Source organism: Lycium barbarum, chromosome 12 (genome assembly GCF_019175385.1).
Source record: "Lycium barbarum isolate Lr01 chromosome 12, ASM1917538v2, whole genome shotgun sequence".
Taxonomy (NCBI): domain Eukaryota; kingdom Viridiplantae; phylum Streptophyta; class Magnoliopsida; order Solanales; family Solanaceae; genus Lycium; species Lycium barbarum.
This window is the reverse complement of record NC_083348.1, coordinates 21451266-21471529: the sequence shown is the minus strand read 5'-3', so window position 1 is coordinate 21471529 and position 20264 is coordinate 21451266.

Here is a 20264-nt window from a genome sequence, read left to right as displayed (position 1 = left end):
AAGGCCAGACTAATAGGGCAAGACTTGGTCCAGCAAGCCATAGAGAAAGTCAAGCTCATACAAGATCGGTTACTAGCAGCCCAAAGTCGTCAAAAGTCCTATGCGGATAATCGCCGAAGAGACTTAAGAGTTCCAAGTGAAATATTGGGTATTCTTGAAAGTGTCACCGATGAAAGGTGTAATGAGATTTGGTAAAAAGGGGAAGCTTAGTCCCCGATACATTGGGCCTCATGAGATTGTGCGCAAAGTGGGAAAAGTGGCCTACGAATTAGATCTACCTCCGGATTTGGAGTCAGTTCACCCAGTTTTCCATGTATTGATGCTTCGAAAATGTGTTGGAGATCCTACTAGGATCGTGCCAATAAGCGATGTGCAAGTGACAGAAAAGTTGACTTATGAAGAAGTGCCCATTGCCATACTAGATACGTAAGTACGGAGGCTTAGAAACAAAGAAGTGGCCTCAGTTAAAGTTTTATGGAGAAGCAGTAAACGAGAAGAAATGACATGGGAAGCGGAAGAAAGTATGCGATCCAGACACCCTCATTTATTTCTGCCCTTAGGAGAGATTCAAGATGAAACATCAGCGGTATGAGGTATGTATGATTTCCTTTTCATGCTTTTGGTCGTGTGTGGCCATAGATATGTTGATATTGTGACATAGCCTTGTGAGGCGATGATATTTTGGGTTGTTGTGACAGGTTGGTAGTGCCATATTATAGGGGAGACTCTGGTGAAATTTCTATAAAATCCCCGAAGGCTTTAACATTCGAGGACGAATGTTCTTAAGGGGGAAAGAATGTTACACCTCGGAAAATTTTCCGTTGGTACGCAAGTGAATGAACTAGTGAGGAGTACGAGTACCCGATATTTTCATGAGTAAGAAATAACATTTAAAGACCCTAAGTAAGATTCCGAAGGCAATTGCAACAAGAGAGAGGTTATGCTCCATAATTAATAATTATAGGTTCTAAAAATGTGGAAAATTACGGATCTGCATTTTGGCCAGTTGCACGTAAAATGAAATACGGACCGTAAAGTGGTATACGGCCCGTAAACTGCCATGTCGTATTTTGGCTTCCAAAACTTCAACTTTCTGCCAAATGATCAAATGGTAAAATACGACCCAAAATACGGACCGTAAAGTGGTTTACGGCTCGTAAACTGTGTCCGTGAATCACCACATCCCAGCCTGCGTTTCTGGTTCTGTTATGATTAATCACGACCACGAAGGACGGTCCGTAAACTGGAATACGGACCGTAAACCAAGTTTACGACCAATGTGTTGTTCACTTAAGATCAGATTTTGGGTTATTAAATAAGGAACCAAGTTTATTATTTCATTTCCACATTTCATCCCTTCTCTCTAAAAATATCTCTCTACATTTATTCCACAATATTTCAAGGATTATTAGTCATCAAAAACACAAATCAAGTGAATCAAGTGTAAAGAAACCCATTAAGATCATTCAAGTCAAGAAAATCTTATTGAAGGAAAACTAGGGTTTTTGTTCAAGTGGAGTATTTCGACCAAGGCTCGTTCCTACAACATCTAAGGTAATATTTATGGTATTTATATGTCTTTTAAGGTATTTGAGAGTTAAAATGATTGGACATTAGATGAGTATAGAAAAATGGGTCATGAATGATTAATAGTGACGATTTGAGAAATAGTTTGAATTGAATTGTGATTCTTGTTGTGTTGTGATATGAATGTGTTATAAATGATGTTAAGATCATGAAAATGGGAATTTTATATGAATGGACGAAGTCGGGTGATATGACCATGAATATAGGTGAATTGGGAGCGAATTGAGAAATCTAGATAATGTGGGTAATGTGAATGATTAATGGCTATTGTTACGATGTTGTGAATGTATTGTTGACGTTTGGGAGCTGAATTACGATATGGAGGGATGTTGTATAAATAAAGGATATGCTATCCGATTTTCTCTAGCTTTAGTGATATATGCTAGATTTCGATTCTAACGATAGTACGACTTTAATGAAGGTAGAAACGGGAGCTTCGAAGGAAGACGTGTAAGTATAGAATAGTTGATCGGAAAGGTATGTAAGGCTAAGCCTTCTTTCATAAGGCATGGTTCTTTGGCCAAACGTCTAAATCTTCCATAAGTCTATGATGTCTTTCAAGTGATTTGATCTTCCGAGCTAGTAAGCTCACGATTCTTGATACGCTACGATCGTACTAGTTCCTCGTATAAAGAGTAATCCTATAAAGATAGATGTGACGAATGATGATAATAGTGATAATGATATCGATGACAATAATGATGACAATGATGATAATGATGTTAATAGTAATGATGCTTATGGGCTATTATGTATATGTGTCTATGTATGACTAATATGGAACCCCGAGCTTATGAGGCCGGGTAAGATATGTAAATAAGTATGTATATGATTACGTAACGCGCGCACACCTCTGCAGATGGTACAAACAACCCTGACGCCTTGGTAGGGCCAGGCAGATGTGACCCTAAAGCCTTGGTAGGGCCAGGTATGAGTAACCTTGAGCCTTGGTTTGCCAAGTATGTATGAAACACCGATCCTACGTGATCGGGTATACTATGTAAATGCTATGTATATGATATGATTATGTATATGATATGAATACGAATACGAATATGATATGACTATGTATATGAATATGAATAAGGGCATGTATACGAATACGAGCGCAAATATGGTACGGGTACTATTATGAATACGGATAATGATGTATGTACACAAATAAGTGTTAGCAATGGAAAGTTCCTATGAAAGGCAAGTAAGTGCATATGACGATGATACTGCCATCTCCCATTCTATGTTGTTTCTTATGTTGCTATTTATGCTTCTATATTAATATTGATCATGCTTTACATACTCAGTACATTCTTCGTACTGACGTCCTTTTGTTTGTGGACGCTGCGTCATGCCCGTAGGTGCACAGGGAGATAGGTTTGATCCATAGCAGCTTACTCAGAGATTACATAGTAGAGCTCCATTTCATTCGGAGCCATAGCTTTTGGGTACTTATTCTTTTTTGTATATAATTATGGGCATAGCGGGGTCCTGTCCCGCCCATGTGATATGTTATACTCTTCTTAGAGGCTCGTAGTCACGTGTATATGGTTAGATATGACTGGCCTTGTCGGTCTATATTTTGTATATTTTTTTGATAGCCTTGATAGCTCATGTACATTGACGTGGTATAGATGCCAACCATGATATGAAAGCATTGTCGTCCAATGGGACTAGCATGAATGGTGATTAGAAATGTATGTTTAATTATGTGGCTCACCTAAATGTAAGTGAAGTGTAAGCCAAGGGGTGCCCAGGGTGGGCTAGCACCGGACGCTCGTCGCGGTCCTCTAGACGGGTCGTGACATTCATCATTCTCGAGACTCCCATGACATCGTCGTATTCACCTTACGGTAGTTGATCTTCTTAGGCAGGATATAGTGATAATGATAATGCTAATGATGATGTTGATTTCATTTATGTATTTTTATGTATATATATGTATGTATGCATTGCACCCCCACTGATCAGTTGGGTATAACACCGAGTCCCGAAAGGGCCGGGTACGGATAACATCGAGTCCCGAAAGGGCCGGGTACGGATGACACCGAGTCCCGAAAAGGTTAGGTACGGATGACACCGAGTCCCGAAAAGGCTGGGTACGGATGACACTGAGTCCCGAAAGGGCCGGGTACGGATGACACCGAGTCCCGAAAGGGCTGGGTACGGATGACACCGAGTCCCGAAAGGGCCGGGTACGGATATGACAGATGTATGTATAGTAAGTGTATGTGGTGTATGGATGCGTATGAATGTTTTTCCTGTAGAAGAGTAGTTTACATGACAGAGATCTTAAGAAGAGTACGAGGTATAATTACTTACTTTATCTTATGTTATCTTCATTCTAATATCATACTACTATTCATTCCTTACATACTCAGTACATTGTTCGTACTGACGTCCCTTCTTGTGGATACTGTGTTCATACCCGCAGGTGCTAGTAGACAAGACGAGGATCTTCCGCAGTAGGCTGCTTTCATGTACCATTTTTGATTGGTGGGCTCCATCTCTTCCTGGAGCATTGCCGAGTCTGAGTTGTATATGTTTCTTTGTGACAAAAGGGTATGTCGGGGGCACTGTCCCGACTTGTGTACTTCAGTCATGTTCATAGAGGCTTTGCGGACAGATTCCTGTGTACATGTTACACCTCGGAAATTTTTCCGTACATGTGTGATGAGTAGAACAACGAATGGCTTGGGTGCATCATGTTTTGTTAAGTCGGGAATGGCTAATTATGAATTTTTGGAAATAAGAAGGTTGCGGAAAATTTTCAGCTCAGTGGTCGTAAAGGGCACTATACGGCCCGTAGAGTGATTTACGGACCGTATAGTGCAATCGTCCTCCAGCTGTCCAAAAATTTCAAGTTCTGTCAAAGTGTGGAAATGGCTAAAAATGACTTGGAGGACGGCCCGTAAAATGGTTTACGGACCGTAAACCTCGGTCGTAAACTGCCATGTCCCTTAGCCAAACTTTCTGTTTTTGAAATGCTTAAAAACGATCGCAGAGGACGGACCGTAAACCACAATATGGTCCGTAAACTGTGGTTTACGACGACTGTTCATCCCGACTATTTTTCATTAAAGATCAGTTTTGTGATTATTAAAAGGAACTTAGGCTTCATTTCATTTCATTTTTCTTCCATACAACTTAAGGATGCTCTAGAACTCTCCAAATATTTCCTCCATAAGAATTCAAGAGAATCAAAAGGAACATCAAGATCAACACCACTAAATTCATGAAAACAAGTGTAAGAACATATCAAAGGATCATCTAAGTCAAGAAATCCTTAAAAGGGTGGAACTAGGGTTTTGGCTAAGTGAAGTATTTCAACTCAAGGCCTGTTCAATCATCATTTAAGGTATGTTTCATGACTATACCACGTGATTCAAGGTATTGGAAGGCTTAGATACTTAAAATGTAGAAGAACATAGGAATGGGTCATTATTGAGTGAATAGTGACATAAATGAATGATAGTGGAATTGAATCATGAATGTTGAAGGGTTATGAGTACAAATACGATATAAATGATGTTTATAACGTGAAACAAGTAGTAAATTCACGAAAGCACTAAGGTGAGCTATAGGGAGAAATATGGGAAAATTGGAGGAAAATGGTGGATTTTGCTAATGGTGCATAAATGATGATTTTGATTGCGATATTGCGAATAGCATTGTGATTGTTGGGGGTAGATATAGAACATGGGAAAAGTAGTATAAACGAAGGAAGTACTGCCCAAATTTTCCTAGAACTAGCAATCCGTTCTTGTAGTTAATTAACTAATGTAATACGAATTCTCTCATGAAGGTGACGACGTGGTATTGAAGGAGAATAAGTGGACAACAACTTAGCTAAATGGCAAGGTATGTGAGGCTAGTCCCTTCTTTCCAATGGCATGAATCTTATAGTCCGAATTACCATCTTTCCATGAGCTCCTACATTCCAAAAAGTTAAATGGCTATATGAGATAAGTTATACGATATGATGATGTTAGTCCTTGCCTACACTCACCTTATGTACTAGTCCTTTCAAGGTGAGGCAGAATGTCCGTAATTGCTTCATAAAGTAATCGGGGGGGGGGGGGGGGGGGGGGTCACGACCTTACGTCACCCCGATAGAGTAAAGTTGTTCTCAAACCTTACGCATGTGCTACGATAAGATAAGTATTTTACAATGAGTACATTATTATGATTATTTTATGATAAGCTTAGCATGAGCATTGCATACCGGGCCTAGTTGGCTGGGCAGACACCGCTTCGGCGGGCGGCGATACGGATACACCATGACCTTCGGGCGTGGGAAAACACCACTAGTGGGAGGCATGAGATGGTACCCCAGACGCGGGCTTATATTATTGATTATCACACCTGTTATATCCCGTATTTTATACAGTTGGATATTTCAAGGTTGTCGTGGCAAGTTGGGGACACGATCGTTTTCAAGAATTATTTTAACGTACGAGTTGCCACGAATATTATTTTATGAACATTATTGGTATGGACATATTGAGGAAGGCTAAGGGTAAAGAGGGAAATTCGCAAAGTGGCACTGTGGTAATAATGTGGAAGCTTAGGGGCAAAATGGTAATTCCACATAATGCTCAAGAATGATCTTGGAGGAGCAAAAATGTTCAAGAAAATTTATGGAGAGGCCATATTGTCCGTGCACTATATGCCCTTCTTTGTAATTAATGGGGGCTAATTGTGAGTTATAGAATAATATATGGGTCAAAGCTTCCTTAAGAAGATATTTGGTCTTCTTTGACCATATAAAAAATTCAAAGAGAAATCAAGAAAATGGAAGAAAACTCTAGAAAGGAAATAAAGGGGACTTGAGGTCATACTTGAGGGACTAAGTTATAAATATGAAAAAGTAGTGGAAGACATGTATATATATATATATATATGGAGTCATCTTTTAGTTGAAGAAATAAGAAAGAAAGAAAAAAAAAAGATGAAGGAGAAAAATAAGGCCTAGGTTCGGCCAAGAGGGAGAAAAATTTCCCCCATGAAATCTTGGTCCAAAAAATTATTTCTTCATAAATTTCTACCCAATGGAAGGTCCTCTACAACATGGAGTAGGTGTTGAAGCAAGTGGAATGCTCATTGGTGTCATATACCAACCCTAAGCCAAGGGTGAAGTTGAAGGAAAAAGGGTAAGAACCAATCTCTCTTTATGTTGTATGAATGCTTGGTATATGTTGTTGTATGGAGAAATGAATGGAAAACATGTAACCTTGCATGTTGAAGTTGTAGCCGTGCATGGTGTGTTGTGTGTTGTGTTGCATGGAAGATTGAATTAATGTTATGTAGTGTGTTGGTTGTTGTTGTAATGTGTAGGAAAAGATAGGAAATTCATGAAATATGTTGTTGTTGTGGTATGGCCGAATGGGGTGTGGTTTGACAAACCATGATGATTTAATTCTATTTGATATTTTAGTTGTTGTTATTATGGATTCTATGATGAAAAATGTAAGTTTGGTGGTTTGGAACAAAACGGAAATTGATATGAGAATGTTGAAGAAGTTAATACCATATTAGTTTAAATTCTTACATTGCATGAATGGTGTAGTTAGTGCATGGTTGTGGGTATGGTTTATGAATTTAGAACAAGAAAAAAAAATGTGTGGTTAAGTTCTTGTTGAAGATTTCGGATATCATTGAATCATTGGGAAGATTTTAAGTGTTGCTAGAATAATTGCTAGTATTGTTGTTGGTTTGGCCGAGTTCCCTTCTCGGGTTGTTGTTGATTGAAATTGGCCAAGTTGAACTTGGTGGTATGGTGTATTTACAGGGGAAATGCTGCCGAAATTTCGGCAGACAAAGTGTTGCTTTAAAGAAGCAACTCCTAAATGCGCTAATCAATGTTTGGTAAGCATGACCAATTTGTAGATTTTGGCGGATTTGGAACGTGAATTTGGAGTCGCATAAGAAGCAGAAAAGGTATGTAAGGCTTCACCCTTCTTTCTATGGCATGTCTTAGACGTAATATGTTGGATGAGAACCTCGGAGACCCTTCTACCCTCCAGAATCCGCATCTAAAGTTTCTCCTTTTTCAATCAGTAGAATTGAATTAAAAAGTGTGCAAAATGTTGGAAGAATGTCCTAAACCTCTAGGACTCGCATAAATAGGACCCGATGACCCTAAAAGCCCTCACAAGTAACGCTATGTAAATTTGGTACGCCGCCTCATTTGATCCGAGGTGGGCCCATTATCCTCGAATTTTCCTTATTGTTCCGTTTGATCTATTTTGAAGCAGAATCCAATGAAAACTTTTGATCCTTATTCCGTTCATCGAATGACAAGTACCGTAACTATGCTAACGAGGATACTCATATGATGACAATGATAATGATGATGTTAAGAAAAATAATATGCCTATGATGAGTACGATAAGAATGATTCCATGACTAAGAGTCTTGAGCTAAGAATTTAAAGTGAATACGAGAGTGTTATACTAGTTCTTGAACCTCAATTCTATTCCTTAGCTATGACACTAGTTTCTAAAAGACTTCAAAGCATATGAATTGGCGGTTATAATGTCCATGATTTCATTCTATGCTCGCTCTTAAGGCTATTTTCCGTTGGTAGTCTCGCCTTAAAATACTCGTTCCTTCAAGGTGAGACAAAGTGACCATGATTATTTCAGAATGTAATCGGAGGTCACCGACCTTACGTCACTCCGATGGACACATGACTTTCTTTGGGCTCTCATGCATGCCAATTGTATGACATATGTATATGAAAGTGAATATGTAGATGTATATGTATATGGGGAAAGGGGAAGGGCCACTGTTATATCACCACCTGATTCAGCTGGATTTCGTCCCGGACGCGGGATATGGGAGAGCCGGATACGGCGTCTGTATATGTGATATATATATAATATGTTGGGACACTGTTGGGGAGGGGGGTGGGAGAGCCGATGTACTCGGCGTCTGTGAATGCAAATAAAGAACACCGTTTTCTGAAATGTTCTGTTTTCTGTACATGTAAATAAGAAGTACTGTTTTTCTGAAAAAGGGACTAAGCATGCATGGCATCTACCTGAAAGGCATTCATATGTACAGGTTACTTCTGTCCCAAGATAAGCTCCAGATGTCTATTCCGTTTTTATTCATACTGTATATTCCTTTATTATGTCACTATTCATGCCTTACATACTCTGTACATTACTCGTACTTACCCCTCTTCTTCGGGGGCTGCGTTCATGCCGCGCAGGTACACCAGATGAGCCACAACTGTCATAGAAGATGTTCCAGCAGGGTTAGCAGGCTCCACTCGTTCTGGAGAGCTGCCGAGTCAGAGTATCTGAGCCATGATGTTTGTTTGATGTTAGAGACTTTGCAGACAGAGTCATGGGTATTGGGTTGTCAGTCTGTAAGAGGCTCCAGCAGCCGATATGTTATTATGTTTCATGTCCCGAGTCTTACATGATGTCAGAGTTTACTTATGAAAAAAAAAATTGGAGAGCTTACTATGTATTTCTTTCTTAATTGATACAAGAGTTTATCTATGTAATAAGAGTCAGCGGGTTCGCTCGGCTCCAGATATGGGTTCGGGTGCCCATCACACCCTAGTAAAGTCGGGGTGTGACAAAGTGGTATCAGAGCCGGTCGGTCTAAGGGTTGTCTGCAAAGTCGTGTCCGGTAGAGTCCTGTTTATGGGTGTGAAGCCGGCCACATTTATAAATAGGAGGCTGCGGGGCATCTAGGAAATATTGACCTTCTTTCTGTCTTAGATCGTGCGATAGAGCCAAGTCATAAGGAATAAGATTTCCCTATATGAGCTATATGTACGACGAAAGAAAACGAGCAAGGCTGCGGAAGCTTATAAAGGTAAGTCCCGACGTAATTTTTCTGTTACCTGAACTGGAAGTACTGGATGGCGGGGATGTGCCATATAGTCGTACGTTCTGTAAGGCATTGATGACATTGGCCGCATACAGATTTTGAAAAGTAGGAACGGTAAAGGAGGTCCTGCCAGGATAGGTACGCCCCACAGGAGGAAGCATGGAAAGGAAATACTGTAAATAGGCAATAAGTGAAATGCGTTGGTTCAGAAAGATTATGGATTTGGATGTGGCGACGAAGGTGGGGTCGCTATCATCGGGAATATAGAAGTCCAGGACAGGAGGTAGCCATACACACAGGTGGAAGATGAACATCGGGAACCAAAAGGGTAAAATCGTAATTGTGAAATAAGGACGCGTTATGAAAGTGCCTTGGGGCCTGTGAAGCCTTGACTCGCTCCAAAACATGTAATAAAGGTCATGTGAAGAAACGGACGCAAAAATATCGGCCTTAAGGCACCGGATTTCAGTGAAGCTTTTGGACGTACTTTGTGGGGTAGCTGATAGTAATTATATACATATATATGTGAAGATGTAGAATATTCCAAAATGATTGTATGGGTGAATCTCAGAGTTCCAGTAACCGGCACTATGGCAAGGAGGGCATTAATCAAACAAAGGAATCAAAGCCCGAAAGATAGCGAAAGTAAATGGTACTGGTGCTATAAAGTAAGCTGTTAGTGCCTCTGCAACAGATTAAGGCTGGAGGATCTAATATATTAATAGTTGGGAAAGGAAAAAAAGAGTGAGCTAATGGAAAATAAGGAGACCAGAGGGCACAGAAGGGTGAACGATAAGAAATCGCAGTGAAAGAAAAGTAAGAAAAGGAAGTAAGGGAAAACCTGAGAGAAACTATCGGTAAGACACGAGACTACTTGGGCCAAGAATTAAAAAAAAAAGAGGAAAGGAATTGCACTGCTATCAAGTGTCAGAAAAGGAAATCTATTAGCTTGGAATCAGAATTTAAAATATGTCGGCATGTCGCAAGAATACTTGGGGGAAGAGCAGAAGCGAAATAACAATGAGTATACTAAGGGATGGACCTGCGGATAAAGAACTAGCCTACGGCTACATTGAATCGTTAAGTAAGGATTGTGTACTAAGACATGGCTTTCGTTAAGGTACGGTGACGAGACAATAATAAAAAAAAAAAAGGAAGGACCCGGAAAGAACAAGGATAATGAGGTGACGCAGTGAGTTAGAAAAAAATCTATGACATGGAGCAGTGACTCATGAAAAGTCAAGGGGTTCGGTTATAAGGAAAATAAGGTAAAGGATAAGGAACGGGCATGACGGAAAGAGCAGCTATAAAAGAAACCCATGACATGGAATGAGGACTCATGTAAGGATCCAGGAGTTTGATAGTAAGGAAAGTAGGATAACAAATATGGAATGGACATGGAGAAGAAAGGGCAACTATAAAGGAACCCCCGCCCGAAGTGCTACAAGACCCCACAAGGGTAGCTGAACATTCGAGGAAGAATGTTCTAAAGGGGGGGAGAATGTTATATCCCGTATTTTATACACTTGGATATTTCAAGGTTGTCGTGGCAAGTTGGGGACAAGATCGTTTTCAAGAATTATTTTAACGTACGAGTTGCCACGAATATTATTTTATGAACATTATTGGTATGAACATATTGAGGAAGGCTAAGGGTAAAGAGGGAAATTCGCAAAGTGGCACTGTGGTAATAATGTGGAAGCTTAGGGGAAAAATGGTAATTCCACATAATGCTCAAGAATGATCTTGGAGGAGCAAAAATGTTCAAGAAAATTTATGGAGAGGCCATATTGGCCGTGCACTATATGCCCTTCTTTGTAATTAATGGGGGCTAATTGTGAGTTATAGAATAATATATGGGTCAAAGCTTCCTTAAGAAGATATTTGGTCTTCTTTGACCATATAAAAAATTCAAAGAGAAATCAAGAAAATGGAAGAAAACTCTAGAAAGGAAATAAAGGGGACTTGAGGTCATACTTGAGGGACTAAGTTATAAATATGAAAAAGTAGTGGAAGACATGTATATATATATATATATATGGAGTCATCTTTTAGTTGAAGAAATAAGAAAGAAAGAAAAAAAAAAGATGAAGGAGAAAAATGAGGCCTAGGTTCGGCCAAGAGGGAGAAAAATTTCCCCTATGAAATCTTGGTCCAAAAAATTATTTCTTCATAAATTTCTACCCAATGGAAGGTCCTCTACAACATGGAGTAGGTGTTGAAGCAAGTGGAATGCTCATTGGTGTCATATACCAACCCTAAGCCAAGGGTGAAGTTGAAGGAAAAAGGGTAAGAACCAATCTCTCTTTATGTTGTATGAATGCTTGGTATATGCTGTTGTATGGAGAAATGAATGGAAAACATGTAACCTTGCATGTTGAAGTTGTAGTCGTGCATGGTGTGTTGTGTGTTGTGTTGCATGGAAAATTGAATTAATGTTATGTAGTGTGTTGGTTGTTGTTGTAATGTGTAGGAAAAAATAGGAAATTCATGAAATATGTTGTTGTTGTGGTATGGCCGAATGGGGTGTGGTTTGACAAACCATGATGATTTAATTCTATTTGATATTTTAGTTGTTGTTATTATGGATTCTATGATGAAAAATGTAAGTTTGGTGGTTTGGAACAAAACGGAAATTGATATGAGAATGTTGAAGAAGTTAATACCATATTAGTTTAAATTCTTACATTGCATGAATGGTGTAGTTAGTGCATGGTTGTGGGTATGGTTTATGAATTTAGAACAGCAAAAAAAAATGTGTGGTTAAGTTCTTGTTGAAGATTTCTGATATCATTGAATCATTGGGAAGATTGTAGGTGTTGCTAGAATAATTGCTAGTATTGTTGTTGGTTTGGCCGAGTTCCCTTCTCGGGTTGTTGTTGATTGAAATTGGCCAAGTTGAACTTGGTGGTATGGTGTATTTACAGGGGAAATGCTGCCGAAATTTCGGCAGACAAAGTGTTGCTTTAAAGAAGCAACTCCTAAATGCGCTAATCAATGTTTGGTAAGCATGACCAATTTGTAGATTTTGGCGGATTTGGAACGTGAATTTGGAGTCGCATAAGAAGCAGAAAAGGTATGTAAGGCTTCACCCTTCTTTCTATGGCATGTCTTAGACGTAATATGTTGGATGAGAACCTCGGAGAACCTTCTACCCTCCAGAATCCGCATCTAAAGTTTCTCCTTTTTCAATCAGTAGAATTGAATTAAAAAGTGTGCAAAATGTTGGAAGAATGTCCTAAACCTCTAGGACTCGCATAAATAGGACCCGATGACCCTAAAAGCCCTCACAAGTAACGCTATGTAAATTTGGTACGCCGCCTCATTTTATCCGAGGTGGGCCCATTATCCTCGAATTTTCCTTATTGTTCCGTTTGATCTATTTTGAAGCAGAATCCAATGAAAACTTTTGATCCTTATTCCGTTCATCGAATGACAAGTACCGTAACTATGCTAACGAGGATACTCGTATGATGACAATGATAATGATGATGTTAAGAAAAAGAATATGCCTATGATGAGTACGATAAGAATGATTCCATGACTAAGAGTCTTGAGCTAAGAATTTAAAGTGAATACGAGAATGTTATACTAGTTCTTGAACCTCAATTCTATTCCTTAGCTATGACACTAGTTTCTAAAAGACTTCAAAGCATATGAATTGGCGGTTATAATGTCCATGATTTCATTCTATGCTCTCTCTTAAAGCTATTTTCCGTTGGTAGTCTCGCCTTAAAATACTCGTTCCTTCAAGGTGAGACAAAGTGACCATGATTATTTCAGAATGTAATCGGAGGTCACCGACCTTACGTCACTCCGATGGACATATGACTTTCTTTGGGCTCTCATGCATGCCAATTGTATGACATATGTATATGAAAGTGAATATGTAGATGTATATGTATATGGGGAAAGGGGAAGGGCCACTGTTATATCACCACCTGATTCAGCTGGATTTCGTCCCGGACGCGGGATTTGGGAGAGCCGGATACGGCGTCTGTATATGTGATATATATATAATATGTTGGGACACTGTTGGGGAGGGGGGTGGGAGAGCCGATGTACTCGGCATCTGTGAATGCAAATAAAGAACACCGTTTTCTGAAATGTTCTGTTTTCTGTACATGTAAATAAGAAGTACTGTTTTTCTGAAAAAGGGACTAAGCATGCATGGCATCTACCTGAAAGGCATTCATATGTACAGGTTACTTCTGTCCCAAGATAAGCTCCAGATGTCTATTCCGATTTTATTCATACTGTATATTCCTTTATTATGTCACTATTCATGCCTTACAAACTCAGTACATTACTCGTACTGACCCCTCTTCTTCGGGGGCTGCGTTCATGCCGCGCAGGTACACCAGATGAGCCACAGCTGTCATAGAAGATGTTCCAGCAGGGTTAGCAGGCTCAACTCGTTCTGGAGAGCTGCCGAGTCGGAGTATCTGAGCCATGATGTTTGTTTGATGTTAGAGACTTTGCAGACAGAGTCATGGGTATTGGGTTGTCAGTCTGTAAGCGGCTCCAGCAGCCGATATGTTATTATGTTTCATGTCCCGAGTCTTACATGATGTCAGAGTTTATTTATCAAAAAATAAATAAAAAATTGGAGAGCTTACTATGTATTTCTTTCTTAATTGATACACGAGTTTATCTATGTAATAAGAGTCAGCGGGTTCGCTCGGCTCCAGATATGGGGTCGGGTGCCCATCACACCCTAGTAAAGTCGGGGTGTGACAACACCGTTCCGACATGGGCGGGCAGCTTGCATTTGATGCATACATGTTACGATGATAAGTATGAGTAAGACAGCATGCATTATTCCATTTATGATTATCGGTCAGATCCATTTGTTTTATATTGATGCTCTCATTATATTATTGATGCCTTTCTTCATTATTCATGCCTCTCATACTCAGTACAATATTCGTACTGACGTCCCTTCTTTGGACGCTGTGTTCATGCCCACAGGTAGACAGGGAGGCGAGCTTGATCCAGATACTTAGGAGTTGTCAGCGGTGGAGAGCACTCCATTGTTCGGAGGTGCTTATGATTTCTCTTTGGTATATATGTATATATATTTTGGGCACGACGGAGTCTTGTTCCGTCTATGTATTCATTATGACAGTAGAGGCTCGTAGATACGTAGTGTGGATCATGTGGTCTCAAAAGATGCTATTATTATGTATATATTATTTTGATGGCTGAGATACATATGTATATAAAGTACTTACGTTTTGATACAAATTATGTTTCCTATACTTTCATGCATAAAACTGGCAAAAGATCATTAAATGAGTAAAATGAGTAGTAGAGTGAGCGGTGCTCGGTATCTAGCTCCGGGTACCCGTCGCGGCCCCTAGTTGGGTCATGACAGAAGTGATATCAGAGCGGTTCGTCCTAGGAAATGTCTACGAGCCGTGTCTAGTAGAGTCTTTTTTATGGTGTGTTGCGCGCCACATCAATAAACAAGAGGCTACAGGGCATTTAGGAAAATGACCATCTTTCTTTTTACTAGATCGTGCGATAGACCCATGCATAGGATTTTATCCTTCCCTAAAAGTGCGTTGTGATTTCAGAATGCCGCCGAAAAGAAAAGCTACAGCTGCCCAGAAAGACAAAGTTACGACGAAGAAGCGGGCAGAAAGGGAGCCTCCGGCGAATGTAGAGGAAAGTGAATCAGAGAATGAGGCCTCGCCTAATGTAGGAGAGCAAGGAGGAGCCTCAGCCCCGGTCCCTCCTCCAAGTGCTTCGGGTCAACAAGTGACCGAAGCTATTCAATTATTGACACAATTGGTTGCCGCCCAGGCACAGCGGCAGAATGCGAGCCCGAGTGACCGTTCTGCTAGTACGAGAGCCCGTGATTTCTTGACTTTAAAGCCTCCGGAATTTTTCAGGTCGAAGCCGGATGAGGACCCCCAAGGCTTTGTTGATGAGATGTTGAGGACGCTGAAACTTATGCTTACTTCTGAGACCGAATCGGTAGAGTTGGCCTCTTATAGACTCCGCGATGTGGCGGTGCTATGGTACAAAAATTGGATGATATCAAGAGGAGAGAATGCACCACCTCCCGTTTGGCAAGAATTTGTGCATGCCTTTATTCGTCATTACTTGCCGCCTGAGGTCCGCCGAGCTAGAGCGGACAGGTTCTTGAATTTAAAGCGATGAAGCATGAGTGCTCGAGAGTATAGTATGCAGTTCAATTCGTTGGCCAGATACGCTCCAACTATGGTGGCCGACATGGGAGATAGAGTCTACAGATTTGTGAGTGGTTTAGGACCCCACTTATTTAGAGATTGCTTGACGGCCTCTTTGCAAGACGGGATGGATATTCCCCGAATACAGGCACATGCTCAAAATCTCGAGGAACGACAACAACAACAAAGAAGTGACCGTGATAATGACAGAAGGCAAGGTAAGAGAGCTAGGTCTATGGGAGCGAGCAGTGAATATAGAGGGGGACCGAGACAGATGCATTCTAGGCACTCAGGTCAGTCGACGACTAGTGCACCTCCCAGATTCCCGGATAGGAGAGTTGATCGTTCTTTCCAGCCAGGACAGGGCCAGAGTTCGAGGGCATCCGATTCTCCGTCTAGGGGAGATTTTGGTCAGCGGAGATTTCCTGTACCGCGGTGCAGCCAGTGCAGTAAATTGCATTCCGGGCAGTGCCGTCAGGGTTCAGATGCCTGTTATGCTTGCGGGCAAGTTGGCCATATAATGAGAGAGTGCCCTTTAGCGAGGGGTAGAGTTGGGACTTAGCCTACAGGGTCAGCAGCTAGGTCTTCCTCAGTACGCCCGACAACACAGACTTCTCAGGCTACAGCAGGAAGGGGCAGAGGCAGAGGGGGAGCATCCACTTCAGGTGTTGTTCCGCCCCGCGTATATACTCTGGCAGGGCGTCAGGATCTAGAGTCCTCCCCAGATGTTGTCACAGGTACTCTAACTATATTTTCCCGTGAGGTATATGCTTTGATTGATCTGGGTTCTACTTTCTCTTATGTTACCCCGTATGTTGCTAATTGTATAGGGGTGGAACCTGAGCCGATTAAACCTTTTGAGGTGTTCACCCCGGTTGGTGATCCCGTAATAGCTAGCCAGGTATATAAGAATTGTGTAGTCGTTATATGTGACCGACAAACAAGGGCCGATTTGATTGAACTGGAAATGATAGACTTCGACGTAATAATGGGTATGGATTGGTTAGCGTCGTGTTACGCAAATGTTGATTGCCGAACGAAAATGGTTCGATTCCATTTTCCGGGAGAGCCCGTACTTGCATGGAAGGGTAATACAGCATCCCCTAAGGGTAGGTTTATTTTTCCACCTCAAGGCGAGAAAGATGATAGCCAAGGGATATATTTATCACCTAGTTCGGGTTCATGATACGGAGGCAAGGCACCAGTTTTCCAATCTGTCCCGGTAGTAAATGAATTTCCAGATGAGCTTCCGGGTCTTCCTCCAGAAAGGGAAATCGATTTTGCTATTGACGTATTACCAGACACCGAGCCTATTTCTATTCCTCCGTATCGAATGGCTCCGGTAGAATTGAAAGAGCTAAAGGTACAGTTAAAAGACATGCTTGAGAAGGGGTTTATAAGACCTAGTTCTTCGCCGTGGGGATCACCAGTCCTGTTCGTAAAGAAGAAAGACGGATCTCTACGAATGTGTATCGACTACAGGCAGCTGAATAAGGTGACAATAAAGAATAAATATCCTCTTCCCAGAATCGATGATTTGTTTGATCAGTTACAGGGCGCTAAGTGGTTTTCCAAGATAGATCTGAGATCGGGTTATCATCAGGTGAGAATTAGAGAAGCAGATATTCCTAAGACTGCCTTCAGGACAAGATATGGTCAATACGAGTTCCGAGTGATGTCATTTGGATTGACAAATGCCCCGGCGGTGTTCATGAATTTAATGAATAATGTGTTCAGTCCATTTTTGGATCTCTTCGTGATAGTATTTATCGACGATATTCTGGTATATTCTCGCACAAATTCAGAACATACAGACCACCTCAGAATTGTGAGCATAGTTTCCAAGAGCTAAAAGATAGAATGACCTCAGCTCCAGTGTTAACACTTCCAGAAGGGCCGGATGGTTATGTCGTGTATTGTGATGCTTCCGGTGTGGGACTAGGATGTGTGCTGATGCAGCATGGCAAGGTTATTGCATATGCTTCGAGACAGTTGCGGAAACATGAACAGAATTATCCGACTCATGATCTCGAATTGGCTGCGGTTATTCATGCCTTAAAGATATGGAGGCATTATTTGTACGGTGTGCACGTCCATATCTATACAGATCACAAGAGTCTTCAACATATTTTTAAGCAGAAGGAGTTGAACCTACGATAAGGCGGTGGTTGGAATTGTTGAAGGATTATGACGTGAATATTTTATACCACCCCGGGAAAGCGAATGTGGTAGCAGACGCGCTTAGACGTCGATCAATGGGCAGTTTAAGTGAAGTCCCTTCAGAAAAGAAAGAAATAGTTTGTGAGCTCTATCAACTAGCAAATCTTGGGGTACGTGTAATTGATTCGGGTAAGGTAGGAATTAGTGTTAATGATCCTGCAGTCTCGCCCTTGAATGCGGAGATAAAAGAACGCCGGTACGAAGATCCACAGATGTATCCCGTGGGAAAGAGAAGTCTCCATTTGCAGTTTCCATAGATGGGGTTCTTAGATACCGAGACAGACTGTGTGTACCGGATGTGGCAAAATTACGCCAGCGAATTTTAGAGGAAGCGCACCATTCTCGGTATTCCATCCATCCAGGTACGACCAAAATGTATCATGACCTTAAATTGCTATATTGGTGGGATGGAATGAAACGAGACATAGCAGATTTCGTGGCGCAATGTCCGAACTGCCAACAGGTGAAAGCAGAACATCAGAAGCCAGGGGGCTTATTGCAAGCAATGGATATTCCTACTTGGAAATGGGAGGAGATTAATATGGATTTTATTGTGGGATTACCCCGCTCCCGAGGCAGATACGATTCTATATGGGTGATCATGGACAGACTCACGAAAGCAGCTCATTTCCTCCCAGTTAGAACCACGTATTCGACAGAAGACTATTCCAGGTTGTATCTAAAAGAAATTGTGCGACTTCATGGAATTCCATTGACCATTATTACAGACAGAGGGGTACAGTTTACATCGAGGTTTTGGAAATCTTTTCAAGAAGGGTTAGGTACTCAAGTCAAATTCAGCACAGTATTTCATCCACAAACTGACGGACAAGCCGAGCGCACCATTCAGACCTTGGAGGATAAGCTCCGAGCGTGTGTGTTGGATTTTGGGGGTAGTTGGGATGAGCATTTACCCCTTATAGAATTTGCTTATAACAATAGCTACCATTCCGGTATTCAAATGGCCCCGTATGAAGCCTTATATGGAAGAAAATGCAGATCTCCAATTGGATGGTTTGGAACCGGAGAAGTACAATTGATAGGCCCCGACTTGATCCAACAAGCAGTTGAAAAGGTTAAAGGGATTCGAGACCGACTGTTAACAGCTCAAAGTCGCCAAAAGTCTTATGCAGACAACCGCCGACGGGATTTAGAATTCCAGGTAAATGACTGGGTATTTCTGAAGGTATCGCCAATGAAAGGGGTGATGAGATTTGGCAAAAAAGGGAAGTTGAGTCTAAGATACATCGGACCTTATAAAATTGTCCGTAAGGTGGGACAGGTAGCATATGAATTGGACCTACCTTAGGAGCTTGAATCAGTCCATCCGGTGTTCCATGTTTCGATGCTCCGCAAGTGTATCGTGGATCCTACAAGAATAGTCCCGGTTGACGATGTGCAGGTGACAGAGAAGCTGACATATGAAGAAGTACCTATTGTCATTTTAGATAGACAGGTGCGACGACTCCGAAATAAAGAAGTCGCTTCGGTCAAGGTTCGATGGCGAAACAACAACCGGGAAGAAATGACTTGGGAAGCGGAAGAAAAGATGAAAGCCAAATACCTGCATTTATTCCAACCCCCGGAAGGGATTCAAGATGAAACGTCGAATATGTAAGGTATGTACACTTTAGTATTATGCTTTTAGTCGTGTGTGGCCATGGATGTGTTGATAGTGTGATATAGCCCTGTAAGGCCATGATATTATGGGTTGCTGTGACAGGTTGGTAGAGTCAAATTACAAAGGAGAGTCTGGCAAATTTTTCTAGAATTCCCGAGTGTCGAACATTCGAGGACGAATGTTCCAAAAGGGGGGGGGGGGGGGGGGGGGGGGGGGGGGGGGAGAATGTTACACCTCAGAAATTTTTCCGTACCTCTGTGATGAGTAGAACAACGAAAGGCTTGGGTGCATAATGTTTTGTTAAGTCGGGAATGGCTAATTATGAATTTTTGGAAATAAGAAGGTTGCGGAAAATTTTCAGCTCAGTGGTCGTAAAGGGCACTATACGGCCCGTAAAGTGATTTACGGACCGTATAGTGCAATCGTCCTCCAGCTGTCTAAAAATTTCAAGTTCTGTCAAAGTGTGGAAATGGCAAAAAACGACTTGGAGGACGGCACGTAAACCTCGGTCGTAAACTGCCATGTCCCTTAGCCAAACTTTCTGTTTTTGAAATGCTTAAAAAAGATGGCGGAGGAAGGACCGTAAACCACAATACGGTCCGTAAACTGTGGTTTACGACCATTGTTTATCCCGACAATTTTTCATTAAAGATCAGTTTTGTGATTATAAAAAGGAACTTAGGCTTCATTTCATTTCATTTTTCTTCCATACAACTCAAGAATGCTCTAGAACTCTCCAAATAAGAATTCAAGAGAATCAAAGGGAACATCAAGATCAACACCACAAAATTCAT